Genomic DNA, 14174 nt, shown 5'->3' on the forward strand with positions numbered 1-14174 from the left:
ATGTGATGGATTTCTCCTTTATAATTACTTATAAGTCGAAAATCAACTGACAACGCAATGGCTACAAAAGAAATAGACCAACAGACAAACAGAAAAACAACATTACAAAAAACAAAACAAAACAAAGAAAATTAAATACAGAGCAACACCCACCTCACCTAGAACTGGGGTTAATCTCAGGTGCTCCGTAAGGCCGAGCAAATCCTGCTCCACATGTGGCATCCGTTCTTGTTTGTTACTTTTATGAGTTGCAGCAAATCAATTTAAAACCATTTTTTCAAGGAACATATGGCCAATAGTATGTTAAGATGAAATAACAAAAAAATATATATAGATCAACGATAAGTAAAATTAAGTTCAACTTCTTTTATTTAATGATGAAAGATCCAGTTTGTTGTGCCACAGATCAACTAATCTCTTTTTACCTGAAAAAAAAATACGATTATTATTGATTATGTTGTTATTATTATCATTATTATTTTATTATTTTATTATTATTATTATTATTATTATTATTATTATTATTATTATTATTATTATTATTATTATTATTATTATTATTATTATTATTATTATTATTATTATTATTATTATTATTATTATTATGTTGTTGTTGTTGTAGTAAAGGTAGTAGTAGTAATAGTAGTACATGTAGTAGTAGTAGTAGTATTAGTAGTAGCAGTAGTAGTAGTTGTTGTTATTTTAAAACTCAAAATAAGGAATATTTTTTCTTTACGTAATTACCAGAAACCTTACCATTCTATCTAGAGTGTTGGCATTAGAATCTCGTTTTAAACTGCGAAATTCAAGTCGTCCTCGAGGTGGCACTCCACTAGCTGTTCCTGCTAAAACTGATATTAGCACCATAACATGGCACACATAATCTTGCCTATTTTCATCTTGTAGAGGATTTGCTCACTTAGATGACATATAATAATGTAGGATAAGATTTTCCTGCGTTAGAATTTCCGAATATATTCTGTAGGAAATTTATAAAAAAAAAACGCATTCTGATAGAACTTTATTAATACAAAACTTCCTGTATTGCATGAATCGTGTGAATGTTATAGTGATGTAAAATCTATGTTTCTAATATAATAAAATTGTATATTTTAAAAGTGCAATATCCTTATCTAAGGTTAAGAAAAAAGATATGTAGCAATTTTTCGTTCATTTGTTTTTGAATAAAAACAGAACGAATTAAGTAAATTTTTATGGTATAAAACACTACAATACACAATGTTAAATTAACCCATCATTTACCATGGTTTTGTTTAATTATTAGTTATTCCGAATTCTGTCATATAATTTAGAATGAAATGTGTCAAAGAGAAACCAATCCGACCAAAGCACAAAAAACAGTGCTTGATTGACTGAATTGACTAAACGATTGAGTTTAGATAATTCTAATGCATAGTACTAGATAATTTTGATAGCAAATGTTTTATAGTAGTTACATTTGAAAATAAAACGCAACATAATTAGTTTTCACTGAACGACCAATGTCCAACTAGTATAGTTCTGACAAAAGCCCGTAGAATGTAGAAATTTCATTTAATAATTGCATGTATAGGGAGATAAACCATTAAATTTGGATCTCAAATATAAAATGTCTCTATTTCTATCAAACATCAATAAAGAAAATTTAATTATATACCTACGACAGCGTTTCTTCTACAAAAGACTCATCAGTAACGCTCGAATACAAAACAGTTAAAAATGCCAAAAAATTATTATTATGCTTTTGTTTGAATTTGAAATTATCCTATTCTGCACAAATTGATAAACAAGCTTTCAAACTGTTTGCAATCAAAAATTATCTGATTTCGTGAGTTTTAATAAATAAAATCATTAGAATTGCATCATCGTAATCAATGCAGCATCTGTTCCCAACAAAGCCTTAAATATGAACAATTACGCTGTACGTTTGAAGGAGACATAATAACCGTAATATGAAAGTCCAGCTGATAACATAACAAATTTCAGTGCAATTTAAATTACATTTTCTAAAAGGATAGTGACTCACCCAAACAACCAATACAAGTCTAGACGATCAAATGATAAACATATCAGAAATATTTGTCACCATACGGTCTACATCTTGAACAAAATTCATATCGCATATAATGCTTTACTAGACTTTGACCGATTTTTATTCTTAAACAAATAATACTTCGTCAATCGATTATCGCCTTTACATACATCTGGTATCTTTGATGAAAAGGTTTGTCCGTACTAACGTTTTTGAATGTACTAGTATATACATCGTCTCTCTATATAAGTATATGGAGATGCCCGATGTTATGATTGACAATGTGACAAATTTCCGAGAGAGAAAAAAACAAAAAAACAAAGAACAAAGATGTCAATAATAACCAGTCATCATCCGGTCTTTAACAGAGAGAACCCACTCCGTACAGCAAGTTTAAACAGGAATTAGTGAAACACTATATGATGAAACAACCCAAAAGAGAGAACAACAACAGAAACGCCATTCCTAACAAACAAAGGATGCATCATCCAAAAAGAAACCATATACCACAGGAAGTTAATAAAATCATCACAAACCAACAAGATATATTTAAAAAAAAAAATATTAATTGTTTTGTATATGTTGCAAAAAACATTGGTGACAACAACATACAAGTAAATGAAAAACAACCAAGTATAGAAACAGTAAAATCACAAAAATACTGATCCCTGATGAAAATTAAAAAAACAGACAGTCCCTAATCAAATGACAAAATAAATGGCTGAATCACATCAAACGAATGGGTAACAACTGTCATTGTCCGCACTCGGTACATGCATTTTTTATGTAGAAAAGGATGAACTAAACCTGGACTCGGTTCATGCATTTTTTTATGTAGAAAAGGATGAACTGAACCTGGTTTATAGAAACAGTAAAATCACAAAAATACTGAACCCCGATGAAAATTTAAAAAAAATAGAAAGTCCCTAATCAAATGACAAAATAAATGGCTGAAACACATCAAACGAATAGATAACAACTGTCATTGTCCGCACTCGGTACATCAAGTTTAAACAGGAATTAGTGAAACACTATATGATGAAACAACCCAAAAGAGAGAACAACAACAGAAACGCCATTCTTAACTAACGAAGGATGCACCATCCAAAAAGAAACCATATACCACAGAAAGTTAATAAAATCATCACAAACCAACAAGAAATATTTTAAAAAAAAAATTAATTGTTTTGTATATATTGCAAAAAACATTGGTGACAACAACATACAAGTATATGAAAAACAACCAAGTATAGAAACAGTAAAATCACAAAAATACTGATCCCCGATGAAAATTTAAAAAAAATAGAAAGTCCCTAATAAAATGACAAAATAAATGGCTGAAACACATCAAACGAATGGATAACAACTGTCATTGTCCGCACTCGGTACATGCATTTTTTTTCTGTAGAAAAGGATGAACTAAACCTGGTTTCATAGCTAGCTACATCTCTAACGTGTATGATATTTAATCACCCAGTGGTATGATTTTAGTTTCAGCAACTATGTGCACAGGATTTAGTTTGTTTAACACAGTTTGATTTGGAAGAAAGGCCGCGCAGGTAGGTTAATGCTGTTCTGGAGTAAATCTGCTATTTATTCATATAAAAATCAATGAAATTTGAAATTATTTAGAATTTTAGTCTAGAAACTTTCTTACCCAGAACTTATTTTTATCATCCCTAATATCATCCGAAGTTTTAATTTCTGGTGTCTCAGAATCCCCCACCTGGTTACCATGGTAACAGCCAGCATTCAAAGATGTAGTCCGAGATTACTCTGACGTCCAACGGCTGTTTGGCCAGACAAGCTGGGGCCGTGGGACGTCAGAGCTGGTCCCATATCAAAAATTGGATATTTGCCCATCCAAAAAAGATGCGCTGCTTCGTCGCTTCTGATGCCGACTGACGGCCTTAGAATTATATAAATCGGGCATCAATCTATTCATTTTTCATTTTTCAAAAGTTTCAATGTCAAATAAACTTATGATAATTTTTTTATTCATTTCAAATAGTTTTCTCAAAATTGAAACAAAAAGCATTGCATATGTCACATTGAATTACAACTGATAATTACAATCCATACAATACTTTCTTTTGGGTTTCCATGATCCATAATAAATGTAGACATCTCATCCTGCTGGTTTTCATATGATAATGTTGTAATAGATAATTCTTTATTCCTATACTTGTCTTTTTTAATTTCACATGTATCATGCAAAGAATATCCCCATGTAAAATGTTGTGAATTACAATATATATATATATATATACCAGTAAGGTACCACATATGATGTTTGAATTATAATTATCACTTAGTTCACAGTTTTATGTATATATCCAAAATTATCTCAACTACTGCACATGATTCATAATGATATGAACATTTCCTTTTGTGTGTTGATCCTTCAAAAAAGAAGTGCACAGTCATTTCCTCTTATTTTTATTTCTTTATTTCTTTGTCTTGAATGTTCCAGAGTCAGTTTTAACAGTGATGAAATCCTTCCTTTTATTGTAATACTGAAAATCTCTGCATTCCATAAGTTACATGTGACATGGCATGGGGTTTTTATATTCAGCACTGTTATATTTTTGTTATATCATCAAGCTTTTATCTAAAAAACATTGATTTCACTTACTTTTCTTTCATATATCTAAAACTGCACCCATATCTGGTTACAAATTGTCTGATAATTTCCTTGTGTGTGTTGATCTTTATAAGAAAGAAGTGGTCACTCTTTTCCTCTGATAACTTTTTCAAATTTCAGTTAGGCTGTTATAGTTAAAACTAACATGTATGACACCATTGCCTCCAAGTCATCTTCATGCATGTACTGAAAAAAATATGTAAACCATTAATGGCATTTAAAAGTAATTGGTATTCATATTATGATACAAATAGAAAACTTCAGTCAAAATTGTCACATTTGTGTATTCCTTAATTATTATCGAATTAAAAGAAAACTTGACACACAGTTTAATTGATAAATTGTCTGTAAAAGTACAATAAAGTTTGTAAGTACAACTTACTTTAACTGATATTTAACCATCACATTGCTTTGCCAATTTGTTATTAATAATCAGGATGACTTAATCAAGATTGGGTGAGTGTGACTAAATACACCAGATAACTTATATATATTCAAATAAACTGAGGGTCTGGATGGTGTTTACATTATATATACACCAATCATGTAATAATCCCTATGGTCAAAAGTGCAAAATTTAAAGGCTGAGACACAAAGATTAAGAAAACACTGATAATAAAAGAGAATGATGGTGTGTTAAAATACAAAGAATAGAGAATAATGAGCAAAACAGATAAAGATTATAGAAAATGGTATAAAAATATAGAACTGAAGGACCCTAGCAGGAATCATTCATTATAATACAATTAATACTTACATTTAATTGTGTAGACCTCTTATCATAGAAACTACCCTCTTTATTTAACTGTCAACTTATATGTGCCAGTTGTAAATCAATCTGCAAAAGAAGTTACAATAATTACACAATTAAGATTGATCTGTTGATGTAAATTGTTTTATAACAAGTGTGTCAAAATTTGAAAAAGATTTACACAAACACACATATACTTCAGATACACATTATTATAGTGAATCAATATTAAAAGTACATATTTAATTTAATCTTATGTCCAACGTAACGGTACCCAAATTGCACCTATTTAGCAAAACTAGCAGCGAAACCTTAAATCATGAAATACCTTCACACAAAAGAACGATCACTGGTAGAATTGGAGATGTTGTTTAGCATTTATACGGCCCGAACATGAATTGAGAAAACTAACGGCTTGACTTATAACAAAACAATCAAAGAAAATAAATATAACACATAAAAACAGATATAGCCCAATTACAAACACTGGGCTACATGCTCCTGACTTAGAACAGGCACATAATATGATGTAGCGGTTATAAACATATTTGAATGCACCAACAACACCCTTTCCCTCACCATACCTGAAGCAAATTTGTAAAGGCACAACACAAGAACAAATTATTAAACCCAATACAGGAAAAATTGCAATAAACGACTACCATAGTGTTACAGTTTATACTATATGAAGTAGTTCATAAATCATAAAAGTTAGTTGGAAAAATCTTGACTCATGAGATTTTAACCAATCTTTGAAGATTGATTTTATAATTTTGTTGACTCTATCTTACCACAAGCTCCCGACGTGGTGACATATTCGAAATGAGGCGAGGTTTAACATGTTTGCAGGCGCAAACCCTCCACATAAAATGGGGCGGTAGTGTTACAGTGTATACTATATAAAGGAGTTGATAAGAATACATTTGCATGATTACGTAGACGAATGGCGCGTCTGGCATATAACTCTTTACATCCTGGATCGATGCTATTGCAGGTGTAAGATTCGTCCCCGAGGGTTTTACCAGCCTAGTAGTAATCACTTCGGTGTTAACATGGATAGCAATTATATGGTCCCTTTTTAAAATAAATTAACTGTTTACAAAAGTACTTGTATGAATTATTCGAAATACTAATATGCTCAGTTAACCCCAACAGACTATATAAGCTTACCTTTTTGTATGGTGCTAGGTTAACTCCAAGGTGGTTTTAAACTTACTGTTTTGTAACGGGGTCAGTTAACTCCAATGTGGCTTTAAGTTTACCGTTATAGATGGTTGTAAGTGATTTCCAAGGTGACTTTAGGCTTACTGTATTGTATGGTGGCCAGTTCAAGGTGGTTTTAAGCTTACTGACATCCATTGAAACATCCATATAGTATTTTACGTCGATTATCAAATTGATCATATACAAAATATGGATCGATACAAATAAAACTTTACTCACATTACCAATAAATGATCATGAGACGTTTAACCGAGTATTTACATTGTGTGCATGTCTTTGACGACAAATGGTATAAGGAAAGTAAGATTGAACACCGTTCTGGATCTGCTTCCTCTATCAGAGCACGTTATATCACCCCTCAGTTTAGGTAAGGTTCATATTGCTTAGTCTGTAGTTTTCTATGTGGTGTCTTGTGTACTTTTATTGAAATACTCGTTTTTTTTTATTTATATTTTAGCTCTGGCGTTGTCAGTTTATTTTCGATCTATGAGTTTGAATGTTCTATTGGTATCTTTAGCCTCTCTTTGTTTTTGCTATAGCATAGTACAATCGGGTTTAAGATAAGAAGTGTGCCTTTCAATGCTGTCGTTCTCCATTTTGTTCCATATATTGTAATCGTTTCTTCTAATTATAGTGTTTGACTCTGTTATGTTATTATTTATTCTCTCCATTATCAACATAGTATCATTTATTTGTATTATATGATAACATTGTTTTACAATTGTATTAGTTTTGAATGATTTTATGTATGGGGAAAAGGAGATAGCTCAAATATATATCAATGTACCATCGTCCTTTACAATCAAGTTCCATAAGATACGAACTGTGATAATAACCATGGACACTTTTGGTTTAACAATACTGACATAGGCGTAAACATATACATCATTGTGTTTTTGATCATCCAACACTTAAAGATGTGAGGATTATAAATTTGTGTATGGACTCCTTGGTGTTTTCCCTACTATACACGGTGAGGTAACACCCATTTTTCATTTCATGAATAACTTAATAGTTCGTAAAAGATCATTCCCGAAATTAAGGCAGATTCTTGATTTTCTATCTATGAATTAAAGACCCAAATAATACAAATGCGAATATAGGTTAAAGTCCGAGTCAGCTTTTTCCCTGCAATATTTCGAAAAAAAATCAAAACAATATCTCGAAAAGGGGCGCCATGACCTATCAATATTGTTAGCTTCTTTTTTTCCTTAATTAATGCTCTTCCGGCTTATAGTAATAAGAGGACTACTGGATTCGACAATGGGAAACTTCGATACCATATGGTTGCAATGACAAAATTGATTGTATAGGTATTCTATCTAGTCCTTTCTATATCTCGCGATTGGTGAATGTGATGATTATTTTCAACTCTACTCCTCGGCGTATACGCGGTCATGGTCATCGTCATTATACATCACCTACTTTTCATGATGTCTCTATTATTGACTTGCTGCCATTTATACAAAAGCCGTTAGGTATTCATCACAATCGCATGAAACTTTATTACTTACCCCTTGCAAAACTTCATTATCTGTTTAATTTATGTTTGGAAACCACTGTCACAACCCCTCATTCAAACCAATACGAACGTATAGCTATCATTTCGGATATTGCAAGTGAAAGACTTTTCAAACCAGTTTGCATTGAAAAGGATGAAAAAGAGAAAATATATTTTCTAAACCTTCCCTTTGCCAACAAATGTCACGATGTCGTCAACTTAGGCAATATTTCTCATCATAAACTAGTTCGGTCGGATATACCTCCTTATCTTTACGATCAGTCTGTATCAATATTTCTAATACCAAAAGTAACCAACTGTGCCCCTCGTCTTGCCAATTTTTTTTCTTTATTATTATGAGGCTGACTTCACACAGGAATTTCTTAGGAAGAAAGATAAGAAGTTAGCAATATCCTTTAACTTTACGTTCCGCTATAAAGATGATGTTCTCTGAATAACACAAAATTTGGTGACAATGTTGAACGAATCTATCCTATCGAACTAGAGTCAAAGAATATTAAAGATACAGCTAAGCTTGTCTCATATCTTGATTTACATCTAGTAATTGCCAAAGTAGGTCGGTTGAAAACAAAATTTTACGAAAAAAGAGATGATTTCCGCTTTCCAATTTTGAACTTTCCGTTTCTATGTAGCAACATTCATACATAGTATTACCCATGTTATTTTAACTTATCGGGCGGAGCTTACATTTTAATTTGCATAAGGACAGTCCATTTGAAGATTTATGTGATAAGGATGATTGCCGTTATGATTATTATTGATTTCTAATCACCTACAATGTATCAGTGTCGTCAAGGGAATTTACAAAACAATGACTGGACTTCATTGATGAGTTTATCCTAAAACACCTATCCTTTGATTGACTGATTTATTATGAGCGAACTGGTTGAACTCCGCCCAGTCAAGTGAAATAATCGAGTAATATATATCTTCTAATTGAGACGATATTCCAAGGATTGTATTTTCTATCATGATTTACTTGATAGAGTATTGCTACTCACACGGCAGCTATTAAACCAGGATTTCTAAATGGTGAAGTTGAAATCATCCCTTCGTAAATTTTACGGACGTTCTTCATTATATTTCAAAAAAGAAAATGAGGTAATATGAAGAGGTCCTTTCTTTGTTCCTGTTTTCTCCCGTGTACTTTTTTTATCTGGTTATAGTTTGTTTAAAAATATGTCGAAAAAAGTTAAATCACCAAAATACTATAGTCTAATGAAATTCAAGACACAAATTCCCTATTCATATGACAAAATCAAAAGCTAAAACACATCAAACGAATGCATAACAACTGTCATTTTCGAAAAAAGAGATATTCAGACAGAGAGTAAATCGATTTACACTAACTTTGCTGATAGATTTGGCTGTTTTTGGTATTCATGTATATTGCTTCAATACTTTCTGAAATATTTTATCATCAATTCACGTGTCACATTGATATATTGTTTGTATACTTCCTTGATTTATTTTTATTATACCCTTTGGTGTTTTGACATATTTGAAGTATTTCCTGTTTGGTTTGTATGATGATTTAGTATGAGTCATTGCCAATATTTGATGTATACACTCATTTTGCCCTTGCGATAACTGTTTGTTACGCATTATGTCGCTTAAATATTTCCTATATTATATCGTTCAGTGTATGTGCTTTTTTACTCTATTAAGATGACCAATTTTCTGTGTAAGAGTTATCTAATTTGCTAATTTTGTAGTAGTAATCTACCTTCACTAAATACATATTTTTTTAACTCATAAACAGTAACTGTTAACCGTTTAATCCCTAGAATCTTTTTATTCGAGGCCCCTAAGTCCTAACTTAGAAAATGAGGGCAAGGTAACAACAAAAAATATCGACAACTTTTTTTCTTAGTTGTTGTTTGTATACTCAGATTTTTTTTAAATAGGATCGTAGCGATTCAATGAAATTTTATAGGACTAATCTATTTTTACCAAATTAATTTGTTGGTATATTTATAAATTAATAAACCTTATTTGAATAAGTATTAAATTATAAACCTGGTACCTTTTGTTAGCTATTATTCGTGTGTTGCTCTATCGTATATGTTTTCCAATTTATTTGGATCGTAGTCCTTTCATGTAATGTTGTCATTTTAATGTAATGTTTTACATTTATCATAAAAGCAGGTGGTTAGGCTAGCCACAAAACTTACCAGGTAAATAATTCGATATGCCAGACGCACCTTTCGTCCCCACAAGACTTATCAGTTAAGCCCATATAAAAAAATTAATAAATCATACTTCTCAAACACTTAATTTATAAAACTGACTAATCATGCTAATAGTATATAATAGATATACATAATTACACTGAAGGGGTGACTAACTACAGAATAAGCATTAATACATTAGACTACCTAAACCAGCACATAAGAAATGTCATAGCCGAGTAAGCCAAAGAGATCGACGCAAAAATGACCTCACGTTGGAATTTTTAAAGATTTCCCAAAAATAGACCAGATTTAGAACATAATTTAAAGTCTGAAATACTGATATAACATTTTTTTTATAACAATGAAAATTACAATACTTATTAATATAAAAGTATATACTTCTTTAAATTTTCCCCTGCTAAGCTGAACAATTTACTTTGTAAGAGTTATCCCCCTTTTCACTGTTTAGCAGGTGTATGCATCTCCTTCGTAACAAAAAAAGGAGATATCAACAACTATGTTCTTCTAAATTGTTCGTTACATCCTGAAGAATTTTTTGCTAATAACCATCGAAGCGATTCGAAGAAGTTTTTAAGGGTTGCCTTCCTTAACCAAGTAAATTTGTATGAATGCTTTTTTTAACTCCTTCACGGTTAACCGTAAAACCCTGGAATACTTTTACTTGAAGTTTTTTTTTAACTCATTCATGATTAAACGTTTAACCCTGCCTGGAATGCTTGTATTGTATGCTTTTTTAACCCATTAACGGTTAAAAGTATAACCCTGGAATACTTTTATTAGAAAAATGAAGTATAGGTCAATTTCTAATTTTGAACTTTTCACTGCTTTTGCATTTTTTTGGATGATCAATGCATTTGATTTGGGACATATGCCATGGACCCCTCTTTTATCCTGGGTAAGGAACCACCCATCAAACCCAATTAAAAATCGATGGATCCGCTCCTGTATTTTGTATTCCAATTAAAGACCTTGAAGAGCTTTCTTCACATTACAAATAAATACACAAGACTATACATCTAAGAAAACATCACCGTTTTACATGATTAAAAATGCTAATACTGGTAGAGAGGTAAGCCAACATAAAGACTATGTATAGAGAAAATGCATAAACTTACCAAAACTGTCATATTAGAACATGAAATGTGTATTTTTGTATCAAATAAATATGATCATTTACGTATTATTTCTTTAAGACTTCCCTTACCTGAATGGTGGCTTAAACTTGTCCAAATTATTGTTCGGTCGAGTATTCGCTTCGTCCTCCTAGATAATTGTCTGTTATGTCGGTTGTTAAAGACACTTGTCGCCTAGTCAGAATTATTGTATTTATAAGATATCTCATATACGTTGTCGCAGATTTTTGTGGTTGCTTATTTATTTATTTTCTTTTGTTTAATTCATAAAAAAAACTTGTTGTCTAAGTAGCCTAGTGTGACAATGTGTCCAGGGCAGAACTATTCATATCGGGGCCTTTTTATAGCTGACTATGCGGTATGCGCTTATTGTCTGTGTCATTTTGGTCTCTTGGGGACAGTTGTCTCATTGGCAATTATACCACATCTTCTTTTTTTATATGCGTTGTTTACATACAGTACACATCACATGGATTAGTTTTGGTTATTTCGTGGCTGCGCTAGCATGAAGTAAACAGGTATCCGAGAAACGTTACTTTTTTTAAATGTTAATATTCAGCCCGTTCACATTTTGATCCGTGTATGTGCGAAAGAAAACTGTCTGCATCTCCAAAACAGTCATGCACATGTCAGGATAATGATTGTATACTCCAAACGCATGGTCCGTGTGCAAAATTACAAATTCAAAATTAAAAAAAAAGACATCACCTTAACTATATGTTTGCTAAAAAAAAAATTACGATAAAAGTTACAACTCTAAACATTATATTCTGGTACATATTACTTCTTAGCTTTGAACTTGGCTAATAATTCATCATTTACATCCTCAAGTTTATTATGTGAGTCAGTATGGTTCATAAATTTATTTTTAAAATTTCTATGTCGTCCAAAACAAGGCAGATTTAAGAAAATTAGTCGAAACTTTTATGTTAAGATAACAAAATTTGTGAACGTAGAGATATGACGAAGACAATATAATGTATACGTCAATGATTGTCTATCTTCCCAAAACATTCATTGTATTGTTTATAAAAAAAAAGAAAAAATATTCTTTCTGTCCTAAATTACGTAATATTATTTTCTATCCAAGGCGTTTAAAAAGATAACCAATTTCTGAATACAAATCTATACTTATATCTATTGTCTATGCAACAGATTGCAACAAGAAATCGAAATTTCAAGGTGGATATGTCTACGTTTGAGACACGCGAAACACGCCCTCATCAGTATATATACATATCTTGTCCGTAATACATTACTACTAATTTTCATGTCCAGACTCGAAGATGAAATTTGTAATTACCTTTTGCATTATGTTTGCATTATCAGTGACAAGTCGTCAAGTGGAAGGTAAGATTTCTTTACAATTATTTGAAAAGAAATTATGTTATTGTAAACTAGTGAAATCAGTTTTATATTGTCTATTTTAGTTTATCTTCACTTAAAAAAAATTTGAATCAAGTTTTAGAAAAGTGATACACAATGCTAAAACCCGAATCTTGCAAAAAGAGATCAAAAAGTAAAATCACAAAAATACTGAACTCTTAGAAAAATCATATCGGAAAGTTCCTTATCAAATGGCAAATGCAAATGGAAAAACACATAAAAAACGAATGGACAAGAACTGTCATATTCCTGACTTGGTACAGGCAAATTCTAACAGTGCGTCTCTGACGGTTCTATATTTATGCCCCTTTATAATTTGGAGAGTTGCATTTTCTGCGTAGTTTGCCTCATTCAAAATTGATAAAACCCACACACAATGCGTACATACACATTCACATTCACATTCATCTTTTATTTTTAATTTGATAGATGATTTTGAATCTGTTCAAAGTTTTGACTATGCACCAACATGATAAAATTTCAGTAACAATAAACTTAAACAGGTTTATGTCAGCCCAAAGAACTTGCCAGGGGATAATCGAGCGTGAACTCAGCTTTGATGAAACTATGATCAAATAAACCAACTTAATAGGGAATTTTATAACTAAGTGCCACCATTGAATTTAAGTTCATCACATACTTAAATTAGTTGTTTGTTTTCCATCAGAACAATCGAAGAAGTGCACTGAATTCAATGACGACAAGGATCCAACATTGTGTCCATATATTGCATTAATGGGAATGTGTGGAGGTGAAAATTTAAAATGGGCTTTACTTAATTGCCAGACATCGTGCAAGTAAGTCCATATTAACTGTTCATAGCGACATGCACTACCATGTAAACGTATTAAACTGTTTTCTTAAATTTGATTAGATTTCGACATATGTTCTCAATCTTTTTTTTGTGAATTGCTGTTGCTAAAATATAGTTTATATGATGATAATGGAAAAAAAAACTTTACATGACTTGTATTGAAAATGTATCACTATACGAGGGATATTGATTGCCAGGATATGTAAACGAGATAAAAAACAAACAGCAACAAACTGAAACAATGATATCATCTTAGTTAGATTCTTTTCTGCAAGGGACAAGAGACAATTATATAGACGATGAGTCAAATTCTTGATATGCTATATAAACCTAGTTTTTCTTATAAGAAATGATAAGTAAAATAACAACAACAAACATTTAACTCCGAGGAATATTCTAAAAGAAAAGCCCGTAGTCTAATGGCAAAATCAAAAGCTCAAACACATCAAACGAATGGCTAACTACTGTCATAT

General features: G+C 31.3%; 1 long non-coding RNA gene across 1 annotated transcript; it reads right to left on the minus strand.

The window, feature by feature from the left end:
* Positions 1-346: 346 nt before the first annotated feature.
* On the minus strand, positions 347-1006 carry LOC134694841 (uncharacterized). Its single transcript, XR_010102621.1, has 2 exons — positions 757-1006; positions 347-425 (listed from the first exon to the last, which is right to left on the minus strand). It is a non-coding gene; the product is annotated as an uncharacterized LOC134694841 (long non-coding RNA).
* Between the last annotated feature and the right edge of the window lie 13168 nt (positions 1007-14174).

Source organism: Mytilus trossulus, chromosome 13 (assembly GCF_036588685.1).
Source record: "Mytilus trossulus isolate FHL-02 chromosome 13, PNRI_Mtr1.1.1.hap1, whole genome shotgun sequence".
NCBI classification, from domain to species: Eukaryota; Metazoa; Mollusca; class Bivalvia; order Mytilida; family Mytilidae; genus Mytilus; species Mytilus trossulus.